This window comes from Rhipicephalus sanguineus, chromosome 2 (assembly GCF_013339695.2).
Source record: "Rhipicephalus sanguineus isolate Rsan-2018 chromosome 2, BIME_Rsan_1.4, whole genome shotgun sequence".
NCBI classification, from domain to species: domain Eukaryota; kingdom Metazoa; phylum Arthropoda; class Arachnida; order Ixodida; family Ixodidae; genus Rhipicephalus; species Rhipicephalus sanguineus.
The window spans coordinates 67,115,231-67,136,808 of NC_051177.1; positions in this window are offsets into that span (position 1 = coordinate 67,115,231).

Below are 21,578 nucleotides of genomic sequence, written 5' to 3' on the forward strand. Positions count from 1 at the left end.
GGAAGGGCACTCGGAGAGGTGGATAGACGAGCCGACGAACGCAGCCTAGCGAAGGAAAGAGCGAAACGAGAAAGCGCGTGCAACTCCGCCTGCGTTTGCAGTAGACTCGTGCACAACTGCAACGCCACAACTAAATTTCGACCTCTGCGTGGTTTAGGGGCCCTTTAATAAGGAATCTTATAGTGGCTTATGGGCGAGCAAATGAAGATGAGGTTGATGATATGACTGAGTCGGTTCTCTGGACGAACAAGAACGATGTCCCTCAGCTCCCGACACAGTCGACTTCGTTGGAAACAATTGACAAGTTCTCCTGTAAAGAAGTGATGGCGACTAAAAAACAATAATGCTTCTACAAGGCATGGAGATAACCGAGAAATATGCACGTTCATGGCACATATTGGTCTTTATGTAATCCTTCATAGAGCCGAGAATGGTTATCACTGACACCATTGGTACTATAAACATGAAGTATTAGCGGGAAGCATGTTACGCTACAGTTTTATTAAACAATTCTTTATCATCGTGCTGACGCATTAAAATGTATAAGACAAATATGAAGTCTGAATGTAAAATAATATTGTATTTGAAATAAATGCATGAAAGCATAAGCGTATATAAGGTTGAAATAAAAAAAGTTAACTCTAAATCAGTTTTCCAGAAAATAGTGATTGAACCACAGCGTAGAATGGTGTTAGGTAGCCTCTGTTGCTGTTTTGCTGTGTTGCGTATGAATACCTGTATTTCTCATTGGAATAACATATCCGTAAAACTTTCATTATCATCAAAATGTTAACGTGACATAGTCCTACGCGAAACATGCATGTAATAAGTGTTTGATGCCTTTAAAGGCCAAAATTTTACAATATTTTCATGAAGTAGTTTCAGCACGTGATTTGTACGTTGAAATTTTTACAATGATTAAACGGAGAACAGAAAAAAAATACAAAGCCAGGAAAACATTTCAAGGGCAGAATAAAGCAGTCACGCGTGGCATTGTACATCTATGCCTCGCGAAATCTATCTTACGCTTCCCATTTGTTGCGCGCCATCGCGGCTATCTTGACAGCGGCACTTCGTTTCGATTATACCCGTGTAAGCGATAGATGGCGTGACTGTTTAGCGAACACTTCTCTGGCTTTCCCGCACACACTTCAGCTCTGTCTCGCTTGATCGCACGCCCTTGTTTCGAAGATAAAATATGAGCTGACCACACTTCCTTCTCACCGAAGTCGGTAAGCCTACTCCTACATTTTTTATTCCTTGGTGCCTGCCTTGGGCGAGGCTTCGTTTTTCATTGTGTCCGGTGGGCGATAGACCGAGGATAGTGTTGTTAGAAAAAAAGGAAAGAATTCTCCCGCACCCCGCCACTTACCAAGGACTCATGCCCCGACCAGCGCGCACCGTAACAGCAGTGTTTGTTACGTTGTTTTTATTTTTATTTTCATTGTTGCACTTAACCGCTATATTCTACGTTGAATGATAGCTATGCTCGCTCTCAATACATCAATTACGCGGCGGCCGCCCACTATGCATTTCAACGCCTTCATGTTGTGACGTCTAGAGAACAAAGGAGAACTGGTGAAGTGAAATATTATATTGTTCAGGGAGTGCATTTCTCTGTCTCCGGCTATAGAAAGAGACCAACAAAGGCCTGTCAACTGCAAGTAGGCGAATGAGCTACGAAAGAAAAGCGCTCGCAAGCTATTGCTTGCTTTTTCAAGGACACTAAGTAGTTATTAGCGCTACAGACAGCGAAAAACAGGTGGTTAAATATTTCTTCATGATTCCGGTTTTACAACCCAGGCCGCGGCGGGTGCATTTCGATGGAAGCGAAATACTAGAGGCCCATGTTCTTATATTTCGGTGCACGTTAAAGAACACTGGTAGTCAAAACTTACGGAGCCCTCCAGTAAGGCGTTCCTGAAAATCGTATCGTGGTTTTGGGACGTGAAACCCCAACCTTTTCTGTCTTTTAGTGGTATGATATTGCATATTTAAATCACAATGTCATTTAAAATTGTACTTTCTTTTCTTTTTGGCATCATTTGTAAAGGAAGTGCTGGAACATACTGACGATGAAGAAGGAGGCAGTCAGTCTGACCGAAAGTCTTTACTGGGCGAACCTGTACCCAGATAATTAAGCAGCTCAAAGTAGAAGTGATGCACACTGTACAGTAATGATGGTGATCACAGTCGTCGGCCGTCGGTAATCTGGTCATATGCGGAACACGTGCTCGTTTATACATCTTCCAGCATTATTGCTGGTGCTCGCGTAAGCTCCAGAATAAACTTCACTACACGGGTCCTGTGCGTAATCGAAACAGAACACACATTGCGGTGCGGCCTGCGCCGAGCGGTGCTAACAGTTTTTGTTGGCAAAACCCGAATACTTCAAAATAGGGGGATAAGCGCGCGTGGCAATATATTCTTTGGGACGTACGTTTCGCAACATATATTCGCTAAAAATGGAATAAGCTTTATGAAGTGTCGATGTAATTTTATATTACGCTTTTTAATGCGATATCAACTATATGGGCACTGTCGACGGGTTTTGGCCGTCGCCGGCATGTCCCGTATGAAATCCAAATTGATAACAATTCCCCCGCGCATTGTATGTTCTACTGAGGTTAAAAGCGCGCGAGCAGGGGTGACGAACGCGGCTGAAACACAGGTCAAACGAGCCGGTCCATTTCCGTCGCTCGGAGGGTGCATGCGTTAAATCACCCCGCTCGGGAGGCCTGTAATCAAAGCATAGAGGAAACGCCCCGCCCGTCTTTAACGAGCATGAAACCACGCAAGGCGGGGGGGAGGAGGGGGATGTCGCTCGAGCAGCAACTCTGAACTTTTATTCTTAGGGCGCGGTCGCGGATGCTGGCGCGCGCTCTCTCTCGGCAGCCACCAGCGGGCGTTTCGTATACCCTTCTACGTACGGCGCTCTCATCCCTAAGAGACTGTGCGAAAACAGCATCTCTCCCTGGAGCGGCCGTATTTTCTTATACCAGCGATTTTTAGAGTTACGCGAGATCGGATCCACAGGAGTTAGCTGCCAGCCTCACTACGTATAACATTACAATTTGTTGCTATCGCATTCATTACTTCGCCCTTCCGGTGAAGCTGTGACTTTTTTTGGTCAAGTTTAAACTGTTTCCAACTAAGCCGATCTCGAAGGGTCTTACGGCGCTCTGTACTCTCAGCTTCGAGCTTCAGAATAAGGGAATACCGAGTGTGTATTCATGATGCCCCTCAGAAATTGACGCCACTATCACTAGTTTCGTCGTATGGCTACCGAAAACAACAAACGGTACCGCTCCCCTGCGGCATTTTCTGCTTACCATTCGGAAAAAAGTAACGCAGGGACGTGAAATAAGCAGCGAGAAATCTCAAACCCGTAGAGTCCGTCCTGAAGAAGCGCGCTCGCTACGTGCATCGCTCTTCATAGTAGCAGCAGTATAACCTCTTCAAGGCATATTCAGTGAATACCTGCAGGTATAGTAGAATTCAAAATAGACACACAGGAAGCACCATCGAAAAGGTGCAATGTGTAAAGCGAATTTCTCATTTGCGTATCTGCTTCACCCTGAGGAAGTTTCCTTCCTTCTCGTATATCTTCTCGTTTCCATTTCCTTGCAGCTTCTCTGCATATTTATCTATTGAGTCGACGTATTCGGTACTTCTAATTTTTATGCAAATAGTACTAGAGAAATGCTTGCACTCTTCTTGATGCCCACAGCATAGTCTGACGATAAAGAAGGGGTGCTCCGTAAAACTTCACGGTACGAAGTACGTAGAGTAGTGAAAACAGCAGTAGGAACATGTATCGCGCGAGCGTGAATGCGTTTGCTCGTCTCTCGGAAAGAGCGCGTCTGGCTAAGAATAGGCACCTCCTCGAGACGAAGCGTTTTGCAATAACAAATGTGTTGTGTACTTCGCAAGCGTCTATAGGAAGAGAAGATGCAGAAAATTATAAAACAACGGACGAACGCAGAGTTTCCGAAACAAAGGAACTAAGCCGAAAGAGAGAACTCCGAACTTTTACCGAGCGCACTTCCGTCCATATATATGATAATAAGCACAGAATGCTCCACAAATCGCTTTCGAAAGAATTCTTACTTGATGATTGCCTCTACAGTTAAAAACCAAAGTAAGACGTTATACCAACTCACCACACAAAAGAGTGCTGTAGACTGCGCACCCCTTAAGAGAAACTTTTGTACGTCTGATAGAAAATGATGTCTAGCGTTACCTAGCACCTTTCTCGCTAAGTGTTATTTTCTGTATGTGTTCCCAAGTTCATGAGAAATCTTGCATAAGAGGCTGTATTAAAACAGCGATTGCCGTCAACACTTAGTGCATACAGGTGGGTGATGAGTACATAGCAGTTTATTCCGTATCTTCAATAACAATTATTACCAGCGAATTGGCTGTTGAATTTAAAAATGAAATTACGCCTGCAGTAAAGACTAAGTTCCTTATAAGCGCTACAAGTGCAACAATGTTTATGCCTCTGATGTTTGTTTTGTTCTAATTATATGTTTTTCAGTGTTCATGTCTTTTTTTCTTTTTTTACAAAATCTTTCAATGGAGATATGTCAAACGGTTGCCACATTTAGTGCGTGATCGAGCACCTTTCCGTCGTTTCCGAGATTAGAGCAGTGAACGTGTGCTATTTTTTTCCAGAAAAGTCACTGTTTTAAACAAAAGTTATATTCGTGCTGAAACACTAAATTGCCACCTATCACCATCGATGTCTGGCAGCATGGCGAATCAACTTAGATTGTAGGACTGGTAAAATTCTTCCACCCGAGACACGTTACAGCATTTTATATTTCATACCGAGTACCTTTCACGTATGCATCGTCAAGTGAAGCACCTTAGCACAATTTTCTAATTATTTTGCGGAACCTTCTTAGTACGACATCTTGCACTTCACTGTTTGACGTTTACGCGGAGCTGTATGTGTGGTTATGCAGGAAATCACTTGTTAGAAGATTCATTGAAAAAAAAAAGCCAGTGCTCGAACATACCCCTTGCTTTACGCATGTTCTGCTTTGGAAATAGCAATGCCTAGCAAGAATGCTAAATAGTTAAAGTGCGGTAATGTGTACCGCAACCACAATTTGACGCTGAAGCACATGCTACTGTCGACACTGGATCAAATTGGAGGTCAGTTCCTTTTGTGTGCACCTCTATTTAAGAGCACGAATGTGAGTGCAAGTCGCCCCCCCCCCTCCTCTAAATGTAATCACCACATCGAAATTGCACCCGTGACCTGAAGCGCAGCTGCTCAATAAGAGATTCATTAACACTTCCCCGTCAACGACAAGTTACCAGTTCATTTAGCACTTTCCGTTTACTGTCTGCTTTTAACGTGCGCGGTTGTTCCGGTTCTGCTTTCCCTGCTCACAACTTCATCACCTTTTTTTATTTCGCTTTTATGAGAAACGCTGCGACATGACAGTATCAAAGTGATACAAGCAAAGTTACGCTTAAGAGCGAAGCAATCGAGGCGATAGCAACAAATTTTAATGCAATACGAAGTAAGGCTAGCACCTATCTCTTTTGGATCCCATCTCACGAAACTCAACAAAACGCTGGTTGAAGGGAATACGGCCACCCCGAGGACCCAATTGGTTTTCATGCTCTCAGTTCTGCAAACGCGAAGTAAGCGTTGAGAGAACAAGTTTACGAGCCGTCTCGCGATGCCTGTCGAGACAGCGCGCGCGCCTGCAACCGCGCCCTTCGAGCAACGCAGCCCCCTCCCTCCCCCCCCCCCCCATCCCACGCCGTCCCCTCCCCTGGGGTCTCTTGATGTTCCGTGTGAACGACGGGCGTGGAGGTTCCTCTCTGCTTGATGAGCAATCGACGGCAGGCCTCTCCTACCCTTGTTACACGGGCACCCGCGGACTCTAACTGCTACTTCTTTAGGTCAACGGAGATGCGTTCCGCGCCAAACGGTTCCCCCTACGTTAAGGAAGTTAAACGGAGCGGTAGCTTCCAAATTGTTGGAAGTTAGCTCTGTGTGTGTCTATGTGTACCTATATATATTTTTTTGTCCAGTCTTTTACGTGCGTTACAAGGGAGCTTACTGAAGGTATGCTACGAACAAGCCCCCATCACTTCCCTCGCAAAAGAAGTTCGGCGATCTCCGTTAGCAGCGGATTGGAGTACTCTCGTCCATATTAATCTGTAGTTACGGAAAAAACAGCAAACACAAAACAGCCGTAGTCAGCACAACACTGAATTTTATCAGTATTATTAATTCTTTCAGTGCACAATCTATTCATAACGTATGTTTAACGAAAAAAATGAAACACGTATAAATGTACATACTCTCCGCACTATGACTCGTGAAAAACCGTTGCGCCGCCGTTTTGAATAAGTGTCTCCGAGTCCGTGTGCACCGTTGTGTTTAGGTGCGCGCATCTCGTTCCCTCATTGCGGTGCCCTTTGTTATGCTTCAGGACTAACAAAAGTCATAATGGTGTGTGACGCGGATTTTCTTCGTTCTTCGTCGACGCCGGCAGTTGTGCTGGCAGTCGTGGCGGCAGTACATGCGAACTGTTGTGGGACCCTCCCCGAGCAAGGAATACATATAGACTGAACGTGAGACCTGTGCTCATCCGATATCGAAGGGACAAAGTGACCTAAGTAGAAGCACGGCTTCACAGAGCTCGACGACAACTTGGAGTGTGTTTGACAACGAGAGCATGTAGAGAAAACGTGCGCGAAAACGAACGTACAGTGTTGCCAGGACTCCTGTTAACATTACTGCCAACAAGATTACAGGCACACGTTTCTGTGATAAAAGCCAAACATTTTTAAAAGAGATAAACTCTTTAATTTGCTCTTTAAACGTACGCCTTTCATAAAAAGACAGCCTTCCGCCGCTCGATCAGATGCAAACATGGGACGCGCAAAGAAAGTAAATACTGCCCCAGAAGAATAAACAGCGCATCGTGAAGCGAGGCTTGTCGCTGTGCGAGAACAGCAACGGCAGCGACGAGCAGACGCAGAATACGTGGCGTGGGAAAGGGAGAACAAGGAACGACGGAAATATAGTGTCGATGACTGAGTGAAAGGCAGCGCGTGTGCATAGATTTGATCTATGCGAACATTGATCTTGCCTGCATAAGCAACTTGTGCACGGCGTTGGCAGTCTACCACAGTGATTACAAAGCTCTGATGGTGAAGTTGCTGGTCAAGCCTGCCTGGGTGGCCCGACCTGGTGTACCCCTTAATAACAGCAAAGACCTCTGTACGGCGATGAACAGGAGACTAGGCTACGAACCGGCTCTTCCTTAGAGAAAATAACCTGAGCAGCGGCCACAGCAAGAACTGGTAGAGCACGTACATCGGGAAGAATTTGTAGAAGTCTTCAATGGTGATGATGAACCAAAAGAATACGCGATGACGAGTATGCGAGAGAATTTCGACGACGATGATCGTGGTAGCTACGACGGCGACTACTTAATTATAATAAACACTTCTCTCACTCAGACGAGAACCATCCATGCCTCTTAAAGAAAGCGAAAGCATGCACTCAGCCGCGCAAGGCTTGAGACACTGCAAAGCCGGCCGATTTAATGGTGTCATAATGCCGATCATTGTTAAGTTCAACTTAGTTACAGCCAAGTTCAGACCTAGCTACAACCAAGTTCAACCTAGTGCCGGCCACGAAACGCCATAATATCGGCCAGCATCACTGTGTCTCAAGCCTTGCGCCGCCGAGTTCAAGCTTTCCCTTTTTTTCGTTTCAATATGATTAAATTAGAATTTTTATAATCATACCTATACCATTGAGAATGTTTTCAGCGTGATTGGACGCGATATCTTGCATGCAGACGTAGGCGCTGCAGCGCCTAATGGACCCCTTGCGGCATCTGTCCAAAGTTCGTAAAATTGGCGTGTGACATGGGCACAACTCCATATCCGTCGAACTCCCGAATGGAGTTATACATTGACTGTGTTTAACGGAGTTCGGTGGTGGCCGTGTGACAAGGATATCACGCTGGGTGATGTTATCGCATGCGCCCTCTGTGCGACGGAGACGGCCGGTTCGTTTTGTCTCCGCTTCAGACGCGTTCGTCACTAGCGCTCCGAGCTTTTACTCGCGAGTGGAACATACAATGCGCCGGGTGACTTTAACAGTTTAGGCTTTATAAGGAAAATGGTGGCGACGTCCTTGTCGATAGAGTGTCAGTACAACTGAGAGTGTCAGTACAATGCAATTGTTTCGATAGTGTGAATACAATTGCTATCGCAATAAACACACATCCACTGAATGAGCTGCTTACCTAAACCACGTGGAACACGGCAGCCGCAGCGCCAGGGGCGTTCGCTTTCAGAACTCGACTCAACCAAGTGCATCAGAAGAGTGCCAACAACGCAGGAGTTATGCTGATACCACATTGCTTTTGTCCGTTGATTCTTTACAACTTACTGTCATTCTTATTCCTCTACAGCACTTTTTCCCCCAATATTTCCCTGTTTTTTTATTACTACAGCAAGCCAAATATTGCGTGCGTTGATGGGTAACAGGATAACGCGGTTCTGTTTGGCCGGCTACTCAATTTCTTCCGGTATGAGAACAAACAAGTCATCAAAAGGAGCGACGATAGGGAGACACTAATCAATTCATTGCACCGTTGGCTCGAAGGAAAACAGGCTTTGCTCGCCAGCACAAGTGTGCTCCGGATTCCCCAGCGGGCCTGATATATATGTTTTGGTGGCAAAGCTTACCCGAGGTTCCAGTAGGCAATGGCTTCTTGTTGTTATTTCTTACTTACTGCACATATATTGCCAAAGGCGAAGTAGGTGGTTCTGTGGGTTTTTGACGTTGATCAGACATATTACCAAGAACTGGACGAGATAAAAAACACCAAATTTAAGAAAACGGTAAAGAAAAACAAAGCTTGTTTTTTGTGGACCCAGCTCTCTAAAAAAGGGTGAGCATACGAAGGCGCAAAAACATTGATTACTGTATACAGATAAAGTGAACGTCTTTTTAGACGGAGAAAACTTCATGCGTGATCATTTGGTTTAGTATTTTGTTCAGCGCTCCAACCTTCTTTCTTATTTTACCTCGCTAAACATATAGCTGTGGTTCGCTTCCGCATTTCGCATGAGATCAACGTTGCTGCTGTCGAATTTTGCTGAAGAAGAAACGAAACAATTCCTATGGGACGAAGGCGAAATAGCAGATACTGGTGAAAGATAGAACCTCCATTTTTACGAAGGAACAAACAAAATTTCGCTGGTGGTCTGAATAAATTTCGGAGGTTGAAAACAGAACCGGGCACTGTTGATATACACACCCAGTTGAGGGAAACCACCATATACGGGTTTTGGAAAAATAAGCAGCTCCTGGGAAATTTTTCGCATGCGACAGTTATTTTAGACGCGTGCTAACTGAAGTAACAAATCTGTTATCTTCGCGTGTAAATGGTATTCTACACTAAAGATCTTTGTGTGAGGCAAAGAGAGGGAGAAGAGGAAGACAGGAAGGTTAGCCAGACACTTGTATCCAGTGTGCTACCCTGCACTGGTATGCAGAAATAGGGGATTGGAGAGAGAGCCGAGAGTGAGAGAGATACAATTAGAAAAAAACAATCACACACACACACGCACACACACACACACACACACACACACACACACACACACACACACACACACACACACACACACACACACACGCGCGACAGCGTTCCGATTAGACTCGTCCGCAAGAGCCCTTGTAGCGCTGAAAGTACCATAGGCTCAGGCGTTATATGGATGGTAATTACGCTAAAGACACAATACAGCGAACGTCATCAGCAATGGCACGAGTCCTAAAGTCATCAAGACTATGTCTGAAGGAAATCCGTCACGCTTAGGTTGTAACAGAAATTCAGAAATTGTGTGTCGCAAAACTCGCCGCCGTGAAAGGAAAGAAAGATGGAATTGCTATGATACATGAGTTTTGTGATTGCCTAAATAAAAAAATCAATAAGCGTGCATCGTAGAGTAGTGATGAAGAATGAACGAACACACACACACACACACACACACACGCACGCGCACACACACACACACACACACACACACACACACACACACACACACACACACACACACACACACACACACACACACACACACACACACACACACACACACACACACACACACACACACACACACACACACACACACACACACACACACACACACACACACACACACACACACACACACACACACACAGGTACACTTTCTCCCGGCAAATAAATCTGACTACCTATCCTTAAATCTAATGTTTACACTACTAAAAGAGACAGCGGCAAGTTATGTGCTGCATGAAGATTTTCTTTGGCAGTGAATGCATATTTTAGGTGATACAACGAGACAACCACATGCGTCACTTTCCACCGCTCACTGAATCTGCTTAAGATAACCAAAAATTAGGTTTTGTGTGCAGAAACTATTCTCGGCCAATATCCCGCTAGGCGCATGCCTTTCATTTAGGGCCGCGGCTTCATTAGAATTGGCTATCACTCTTCATTCTGCGCGACACGGCCGGCCCACGGAACTTCATTGTACGCACAGTGCCAAGGCAAGGGTCAGTGAGGCACTATATACCCGTTCGCAATATGAATCCATTTGCTTCCCAGAACCTGCTTGCTCTAGAGAGGTCGCGGTCCACTCTTTCAGCTAGTCTCGGCAAGAAGTGTAGAGAAGGAAGGGTAAAAATAAAAGTGGTTTCAGCTTTCCAAGTGCCCCACTAGAGAAAAATATCGCGACTGGCCACGTTCGCCAAATAAACTTGTCATTTTCACGATCGGGCTCCTTTACGAGGCTGTAAATCTCAGAGAAATGAGCTGGAGCACCGCTCGATATTGGCCAGGGCCCTGGTTTATGCTGTCGGATAGCTGGAGCATACAGTAAGCTACACCGTCCATGTACACGAATAATATTGTCGCGCTCTATTAGCGTCCGCTCGATTCTTCTAAGCGTCAGACTTGCACAAGGTGGCTTTAGGAAAAGAACAAGGAGCCTGCGGTAGCCAGAACGTTTCGCGCGGACGTGACCGCGCCTTGCGAGTACATGCTTACGGCTGTTTGTTGAACTACTCGGGTTGCTGTTAACAGCTGTTGCCGGAGACTAATGAACATGCAATAACTTCGGAACCGGGAAGCAGTATAGTAAACGAAGAAACAAATATGCAGCGCTACCGAGATTTTATTCAATATTTATTTCTTGATAAGCTGCACGGATCAATGCTTTACGAGTTGGCCAGAGGGTACGCATCTATTCTCAAGCGACGGAAACATAGCACACATAAACAGCAACGACGTTTGTTTACCATATAAAAGTAAGAAAATGTTATATCTGTGGTGCTTCCTGGAGGTGCATATTTGACGTTACATATTTCACTCCTAAACAGGTAGCGTTGCAAATGGGCTTCTCATGACAAGAGGTCACCCTTACTGGGATCCGGTTGGAGGGATCCACATTAGAGTTAGTTCCTTGATTTATTTACGCTGTCCTATTGCATCAAAATTAGATCAAATGGTTGTGCTTGGAAATTTCCCGGAATACGAAGCGGCTGTTTTCGGAAGTACATAGTGTTTCAGGTAAGCTTTACGAACTACGCATCGAAGTTTAGGTTTCTGGTGAGTCAGTGGCAATGATCGATATTGGGGGGTCATGTGGGTGAAGAGAACTTCCCCGAAGATAACAGGGCGTAGCTGTGGACGCTTGTTCTGTAATTAGCGCACGTACGCGCTGTTAACGGCCTGCTCACGGTACGAAGTATATCAACGGGGAAGTGCGTTCTCTTGTCTAAGGGATGCGTGAGTGTGCGGCTTGCGGGCTACAAGGTGCGCGGCATGGCCCTTATAAGCTACGCATCTCCCAGTCTGGGCCGCTTGTTATTTCTCTGTCTTGAAATTGTTAATAGTAGGAGTTGTTCGGATTTTAAGTTCCAAAACCGTTATATCATTATGAGGTACGCCGCAGTGGAGGACTCCATACAATTGGACCGCCTGGGATTTTTTAACGTGCACCGAAACCTGAGTACACGGGCCTCGATCATACTCGCCTCCATCGACATAGCGGCCGCCGCGGCCGGAAATGTTCCCGCGACATTCGGGTCACCAGTCCAGCACCATAACCACTAGGCCACCACGGCGGGTGTTTTGAACTGTTCACGACGTCTTATAGAGCACGGCTGCTTTGAAACTCGCACTTATGATGAATAAAACGGCATCAGGCCAGCAGTGCTGTGAGACCAAAGCAACAAGGGAAACTGCAGTTTCCCGTGCACTGTTTCTAACACCCTTCTAAGCGTATATCGCCGATCACCAAATTGGTTTCAACAACTCCGTTAACTGAAATTTAAGACAGCTTCAGAAACTTTCTCAACCAATTCTCTACGTCATTTACAAAGCAGCAAGGGCACAACATACAAACTGAAGGGGGTTAACAAAGTGAGATATACAACAGATTTTTTTCTTGCATATAATGTTTTCTTGTTTTAAGGGCGAGTATGGACGTGTAAAATATCCCAATTCACCGAGAAAATTGTTTCTAAAGAGTCGACAGTTTAACTACTAAAAGTGAAGTAAGAACTCCTGAATGCTTCCTTGTATCTTTTGCGTTCGTTTGTCTCTCAAGACCGTGACGAACTTCACCAGAAGCTTTCCAGGCCGAGCTTTGAAACGCAAGCGCCGAGAGTGAACTCACTATATTTCTCGTTGTTTTACTTTCATAGTTTTCAGCCGGCGGTCAGGGACACGCGCAACGTCCTCCTAAACTAATTTTCGGGGAAACGCCGCCGAGGAAGCGAGTACATATCTGCTTAGAATGATCCTAGGAAGCATTGTCTTGGCAATGACCTATGGCGAGGTCTCTTTAGACTGGCCTGAAATCAGGTTAGGGAGGGCATGGGCGTGCGTTGAGCGGCGTGAAGAAACTAATTTGCCTCGAAGTTAGACAGCAAGTGGTTTCACTGAAGATGCGCGGAACGCAGCGTGAGCAGGTCGCATTAAAGGAATTCCTATTTCGCAAGCACCATTAACGCGGCATAATTAAATTAGATGAAGGAACTCTAAGCACAATGTCATCCGTATAGTCCACTGTAAATGGTGTCAGCATAATGTCCGCTGCCTTGGTAATTGAAACAGAGGACAAACCAGAACCCTAAATTAAGCTATTGTCCTTGTGATCATTTACATGCTCGTGAGTTAGCATGCGATATTTAGGCAATCTCTTATTTGTCTGAGCGGTAATGCGACTACCTAGAATGAGTCCTTGGGTGCGTGGACCGAGGTGTGCTATTCTACAGGCCCGCCAATAGCTAAGTGTCTAGACAAATCAGCATAGCTTCGTTTTCCCGTAGCTAGGTGCATGTACAGTTAAAAAGTTGGATACTGAAAAAGTTGTGTAATTGTAAAAAAAGATCAAATTCAAATGAAATAATCGAGTCAGCAACACGGTGACCGATTTCTCGTTCAAACACATGAAGTACATAGGATACTAATTACAAGAAACTGCAACAAATTACTAAAGTTTATAATATCAAAGAAATACTAACTTGTCATAGCACGTGACTTCCCTCAGGGCCTATCCGTTTGGCTGCTTTTTGCTCCGTCTAATTACAGCCGCGAAAGGGGGTATGCACCATAACGAACAGTCGAATACAATGTACATCCTTGTAAAGAGGGGTATATGGTGAATTACACTAGAGAGCCACTGTATGTTTCCCTGTGCGAGAGCCTATCCACAGAAGCACAAAATGCTGGTTACCCTAAAGTGTATAGCATAGGCGTGCTACACCTACCGGTCAAGGCACGGAGTATGTGTTCTGACTTGAATAATGACATGAGCCTGGACACTCATTCATTAGCACTGAACTGTTTCGGGCTGCATTGCGCGGACGCCTGCTGCATTTGACGTTGCTCCCACCACCGTGCAATTTGATAATGTGGCAGCGGTCATCGTCGCTGGGAACAAATGTTGCAGGATGCATCGGTGCGTGTATCGTACGGAGAGTAGTCGTATTTCCGAGTGTGACGTCGCGCACGCAGAGTTATATCGTGCCTGCCGGAACATTCAAGCTTTTGGCGAGCCTCACCTCTCTGACAAATTCCTTTGTGTGGAAAGTAAATCAGTAAACGATACGAGCAGCCGAGATTTTTGTCCCGTGCAGCGTGAGAGTGAGCAAATTTGAGCAAGGGCGACTCGACAGTAGGCAGCACATGAGAAGAGCGCTGTTTGTACAGGCGAGGGCATTACCAGCAGCCGTAGCTGTCACTGACTGGTCGTCAGTGACGTAGCCAAGCGAGGTGCCCTAGCATCCCCTCCCTTCCAAGTTCTGATGGAGGTGGGTGTTTTACCGAACATAAGTAATGAAAATAGGTGGTTTTCTAATATACTCAGTCTTCAGCAACTGGGTTCCCCACGAAAAAAATTCGTGGCTACGGGCCTGCTGGTCGAACAATTAAATGGAAGGAAGCGGCCATTAGGTTAACCATATGTCTGTAATGAAGCTATCACATATAAGTTACTAGATATCTTGAAAAAAATATTTTAAATACGACCACGCACGTCAGCATTCTCAGAGCAGCCTAACACGCTGGTTCCCATTTGCTGAATGCACCGTAAACTTTTTATTTTTAGGTTACGCTAACATACAAAAGGGGAATAACCACCTTCAGAGAAATGGTGAAAGACGAGTTGTTTTCTCTCATTATTTTGCTGGCCCTTTGTAGTGTTACCCCTTCCCAACTTGAGGTTCCTAGATTGATACAGTCCTTTCGACATTGTGAACAATTCGAAACCAAGAGAACCAATAGCAAACATTTCGGTTCGTGAAACTTCCAGTGAAAGAGCGCCTTGCAACGAACATGGGAAGCCTGTGTGTGACAAACACTCCCGCTTTTTCGACATTTCTACAGGGAAACGCACTTTCATGTAGATATACTCGCCACCATTCGCAGACTATTAACTGAGGGCACGTGCGCTAATTGCAAACTGAGCGACCACAGCTGCGCACTCCTTTCAGCGTAGTTCCCATCACCGACATGGCCACCCATTCCTGATGGAATGGGTGGCCAGAGGTGCTCTGACATCGACTCTCCGGGGACGTAGACTTTAATGCTTTGTGCGGGTCGCTTGCCTCAAAAACTCTGTGTATCCGAAAGCGCCCACTTCGTCATTATCCTTAAAGAGTTTTGACGAAGGAAAACGGCCTACGATAACTGTTTCCTGGCACATATTTGTTTCTATATTTGCTGCAGTGCTTCCTGTTCGCGAAGTTCATACACGTTTCTTAGTATTCAGGAACAGGTGGCTGTGTTAACCGCCTCCCTCGACTTTTTTAAGCACATCCATAAGCACGCGCCCACCATGTCCTGTCTCGTCCCTGCAATAGATTATTATGACTACAGACTCCTTGTGATTATTACATAGCCATCGTTTATCGCTCACCTAACACCAGTATAAGTCCGACGCTATGAAGTACGGAGCCGACACTTACAGAGGGTGGTGGTTGTACTTTCCGTGCTCATGCACCCACTCACTCACCGTATACTCCAGCTGTCCGGCCGCATAAACCAGCGCCCTAGTGAGTGGCGAGGGGTGTTCCCGCTCATTTCGGCGAGAGTTACAGCCTCGTAAAGCGAATCGATCGTGAAAATAACACGTTTATTTGGGGAGCCCGGGCAGTCACGTTTTTCCTTCGATGGGACACAGGGGACGTCCAAATCACTTCCTTTGTCCTCCTGTCCTTATTATTCTTGTTTTTGCAACTTCTGCCTGAGAGTGAAAGAGATGGAGAGATAGAGAGACAGAGAAAGAGACAGCCTCGAATTCGTGAATGCAGGCCGGTCCTGGTGAGCGAAGGGAGTGATATCCAGAAAAGAGACCCTTACGTAGTAGTGTTTGGGCCTCGGCTGCGTGCTATTGTTTCGTGTGATGAAGTTCGGTGGGCCGGTGGTGTCGCGTAGAATGAAGAATAATAGCCGCTTCCGGGATAAAGGCACGACACTCAGTGAAAGGCTTCGACCACTCCGCCACACATTGGCCCCAAATAGTTTCTGCTCGAACCATTTTTTTAGCTTCCAATAAACGGAGACAGAGGGGCGCGAAAAGCTTGGCAGACAAGGGTGGCTGCAAAAGCGAGGCACGAATTGGCTCTTCAGGTCTTCATTTCACGTTTAGTGAGCTTACGGCTTTACCCCTCTTTTTCAGAACATAAACATTCGAATTAATCAGCTCCTAGAGTTTGCAGCTGGACAAAGCGTTTCGTCGCCTGCCTAGCTGTTTTAGCTTTGTAGAACTCATTGCGCTATATGATTACATAGGAAAGGACATGAATAAAAACACTTACGCTATCACTTTGTTGGGCAATGTTTCGAGTGTTTCCTTGAGCCAGAGACATTTCATGCCGCGCGATAACGAGAAATATGACAGGTTAAAGGCATTATGAAATGAAAGGCATTATGAAAGCCGCCTATTTACACAAAATCTGCATACTGTGGTTTCCGCGTAGTGGCCATTTGTATCACTTGTCCAGTTTTGTTTTCTTGCTACGCAGTTTTTCCCATCTATCAATTCTGATATCGTTTCTTCGTTCGCAGAAATGAAGGTTGCATCATACACGAATATTCGCTATATCGCCTCCGTCCTGGTAAAATTATTTTATTTCTTCTAGCTCAACTTATATTTCAAATGACGTCCAGAATATGAAGCAATACCATCCACGCATGCACAATTGGACGATTACTTCAGCAATATGTTTACCGATGCCGTAAAAAAGAGGTTGGGAGCGCCGAAAAGTATGGTCAAATTAGGTAATCATTCTCGAAAATCTCTATGACGCGAAAGCCTGCCGTAGTCCTTTCCGCAGCACTGATTCTTTTCGTTGTATGGAAGGCCTGTCTTTTCGAGAAAATTGGGCTTAGGAAACTTCTTTATTTAGGTTTCTTTCATGATTGTCAATTGAAATTTAACCCACTCTCATTAAACTCTCCGCAGTTTGGCTGGGAATAAGTCTAGGAGGTCGAATCACCAGGACGTGATCTCAATCTATTGATACTGTGTAGAGGGGGGTGGGGGCGTAGGGGCTTAGCTTGGGTTTTATTTCAATTCGGCGATAGGAGAAATGGAGGCGTGGAGGCTCCGCCTTTTGTATGTTTGTGCTCGTGTGTGTTGTTGAATGCGTTAGCGCGAAACTGGGAATCCGGAAAAGAAATATGCTTTTTCTCTGAATGCGTATGTTTGTTATCGCGAATGCATATTAGGTAACAAAACGCGCGTAGCATGTCGTTCTCAGTCTTTCCTTTTGCGCTCTGAGCTGTATACTAATCTCCTTTCATGTGCACAAATATTGCGGGCTTTTGTTTCAGCTCTTCCGCGCAGACCGACAGACATGTTTATTTCGCTGCAATTCCACTTAGTTCCTTAAATTTTTGTTATCGCGCCTCTTGTTTTTTTTTTCATTATCTGCCTGATTAACGTCAACAAATTCACTGCACCACCTATCCCTTCTCTTAGGGCACTGCATGTGCGTTGAGTAAGCAAGAACAGGAACCAATTGTCTCTTGTACACCCGGGGAAGCGTTGAGACTAGGAACACATACGGGACCCGTTGAGCATTACGAAGCATGTTTCTTTTGGCAAGCCAAACCTGTTTTTCTACGAACCAACCTACCAGTGAATTTGGACACGTTTCCACCAACGGTACATCTCTTGAGGAATTGTCTACCCCATGCCAGAGCAGATTGAGTAGGCGGACAAACAGAACTCAGTTATCTCGTTACACACCAACGTGGACATTGTTTTGCTTCCTGCAATAATTGAAGACCAGGGGAGAGTGCATAAAAAGGACCGCGTGAGAGTGCAGACGGCAGCTGGTCTTGCAGGAACCAATGGGCACTAGTACATCTCTGGCATTCTGGGCGTCCATTTCGCTGCATTTGGATAAGTGCAATTCTAAAACGGAACACCTGTGGCGCTGTGGCTACAGTACAGAGCATGAATATCGCAACGAAAGGGCACAACAGAAGTAAGACGAACACAGGCGCAAACTAACAACCTAATTTACTCAAGACCGATCCACAGGTTCATATATCGACAAGATGCAAAGGCGCACCATATGAACGACGATGCACCAGTCACAAATTTTCGTCCAGTATGGTTTCTTGCAGAAACAGCAATAACTTCCTCAGAGCTGCTCGCTTTGATGATCGGGTAGGCCTGTGCCTCAGGAGTTTGTTCTTTTTGAGAGGGTGGTTGTCCAGCTGGCCTAGTGCGACTGGGAGGGCTGCTCTGTCGGACTTGAAGCGGCTGCACTCGCACTCGTTAAATGGAATGGTCCAATGTTACACTGAATCTGGCAAGAATTCCATCTATTCTACATAAACTGTGTGCAGGTACACTGATTTTATTATGATTTATTCATTCATTTGATATTTATCTGTGCTTTCATGGCCAAACAAGAGGGAAAAATTTGTGCTCCTGTTTGTATGACCTCACTTATTCGAAATGGTAACAGTTATTGTTCAATTATAAAAGTGCTACTCATATGACCGCTTTTTTATTTGGATGCAAATAAAATTGGCGATGAAATGAAATGGCATGGCTACTTTGGCTACTATTAGCTTGAATTCTGGCTCCTTTTGAAATACACCCACCGGCCACCCTGGGCACATGATCGCCTGAAGAGGAAAGCTCTTGGTAGTTGCAAACACACTATGCTGACTTGGCCTCTTGCCGATGCTTCCTATGTTGCCCTTGCATAGGGGAAAGATCCGGTAAAGCCAAATGTTTATTCTACGCTCCCACTAAAAGAAAAATAAACAGAGATGAGAAAGATATACAATACCCTATTGCAAAAACCAGCGCCGTTCCAGTACCCCCAGTGTGATATCAGTACGTTTTCTGGCGCTGGACCGCACTGGGAACACTGGTATACGCTCGAATTCACTGGGACTCCGGTGAAAGCACTGGGAAAGAGCTGGGTCGCACTGGTAGAGCCACTGGCTTTGCCGCTGTGACGCTGGCGCTCACTGGGAAGCGCTGGAGACGCTGGAATTCTCACTGGCGTGCGCTGGCACATATTGGAGGCTGCACTGTTCTGCCAGTGCCGCGCGCTGCTTTCAGTATCGTGCGCGGCAGAATGCTTTGGTATCGTTGAATATCGAATGTCTGATTCGATGGTACCGATAGATGCTATCCTAATGGGTCTCAAACATGTGTCACAAATTCTAGCTTGGCAGAGAAAGACGAGGAGATGCGCACTATTTTCATGATATACGTGATATATACATATATATGTGAAATCACGGTCACTTTTAATATTTCCCTGTCGAATGTGAAGAAAAATATGTTAATAACCCAAAGCATCCAACACTGATCATTTTGCTTTCTGCCACGCTTTTTCTTATTCATGCAGTGCCAATAACGTCGTTAATTTTTGCGGCAATGAATACACAATTTGTGCATGCCGATCATATATATTTCATGTTCATTTCATTTCATTTATTTTGGTCATTTTCACAAAATGCCCACGAAGGGGGCAAAAGGAGAGTGTGTCTCCTGACTTGGCCCACTCTTCGTGAGGCACCTCGGGCAGGTACAGCAAGACAACGTATAGAATATACTATATATATACAAAGGAAAATAAACGAGGAATACGAAAGCAATTGGACAAAGATAAAGATGCAAACAAAGCTGTTCCTCAGCGATAAATACAAAATGCACTATAATCAGCACCATGTAACATATATTGAAATACATAGAAATTTAAGTGTAATGTGAAAACAATGAATACATTAAATATATTACATACATTAAATAGTTTCAACACATGCATCCTAGAATTGTGTTGAATTTATTACAGTCATAATTCGCTTCCTAAGTTCTCTAATGTTTGTAGCCTCCCTAGCGTATTCAATTATTTCAGGAATTTTGTTGCACAATAAAACAATTTGGTTATCAAGTGACTTTACACCATAGTTGGTCCGGCACATTGGCCCGACCAACGCAACAGTACGCAGATTATATGTATCAGTTTTGCATCCGTGATGTGTTGTGGTTATGACTTCATATTGTAATGTTTATAAGTCTGGAGGCGTTGGTCTGAACATACAGAGCAAATCGTTACATCGCCGTGCGGTTGGCAAGAAGTAAATGAGCTCTGGCTAAGGCGACCCCTCACAACGGAGGCCAGAAAAACAGCCGTCGTTCGATATCGCCACACCAGAGAGGCATATCGGGCAATTATTGCACTTCCACTTACTTCAGCTATACGTTAGGTAACAGTTCAAAAGGTTCCGAGGCCAAAATGCACAAACTTCAACCATCGCAACTCATCTGCGCCGAGATCGGTCCTACCCAGTGCGGCTCCCAGCGAGTGTTAGGCCTAGCGTACCGGCCGAGTCCGTCTACATGCTACCGGCGCTTCTTGGTTTAAGCACGCGCAATTCCAACGTGTAAGAATTACTGTAAAGTATAGTCTGGACATCCGTTAACCTAAAATAACCATTTTTTTCTTGTGTGCGGTGTCCGCACAAGGAGCGATGACCATCGATGCGACGCGCTTTCAGCAAATTAGAACGCAGGCTCACCGAAAGCAGCCGGCCGCACTCGCCGGTGCTTCTCTGACTCATACGTCTGAACACATGCGTGTCAACTGATACGCGTAAATGAACTAACACACCGGCACCTTTTTTCAACGAATTGTATTTGTTTTTGCTGAGCGGTTTTACAGTTGTATGTATCGATCGATACAACTGCAAATCAGAAGACAGGCACGCCCGCCCCGCAGTAATATCGTCGCTCGCGCGAGAAAACTACTCCGTATGAATTCATGTAGGCGCGTGCAAGACGTGTACGGCAGAGTGCAGTCATGTGCAGACTAGTTCATCTCGAATCTGTCTACGCCTAACAGAAAGAGAGGTGATTGCGCAATCCATATTAGAAAGTTCACTTAACAAAACACGTTGCGGGGCTAGTTGGTGATACATTCTTATTTAAAAATTGTAGCGCTATATTAGACGAGGACAAGAAGAAAGGTACATGACAGGACGGGCGCTGACTCCAACTATTTTTATTGAAACAACCGCACAGCATTTTATAGCAATAAAGACAAGGCACGCATGCGCATTCATGAGGAACAAAGGATGGGTTGGGATGGGTTGGCAACAAGTACGATGTCCCTATCGTCTTCTCCGCTCCACATAAGCTAGCCAAAATGTGCCCCAAGGTCTGTAGCAACAACCAGGTGATTCCAGGCTGTGGAACGAAACACGCCAAACCGTATGTGCGGTGTGCCACGGCTGTGGTCTACGAGATCCCCCTTTCATGTGGCAAGGTTTACGTAGGTCAGACTGGGCGCTGCATCAACCAGAGCGCCAAGGAACATGAACGGTCGCTAGGCGATGAGTCAGCGTCGTTCCAGAATCTATCCGCCCATTGCAGCGCTTGCAGAAACTCTGAACCACGGCTTGAGAAAATAAAAATCCTAAGGATAGATTAGCTCGCGAACTATCAGAAGCGTTTTTCATCACAGAGAAAGGCGACATGTGCGTCAG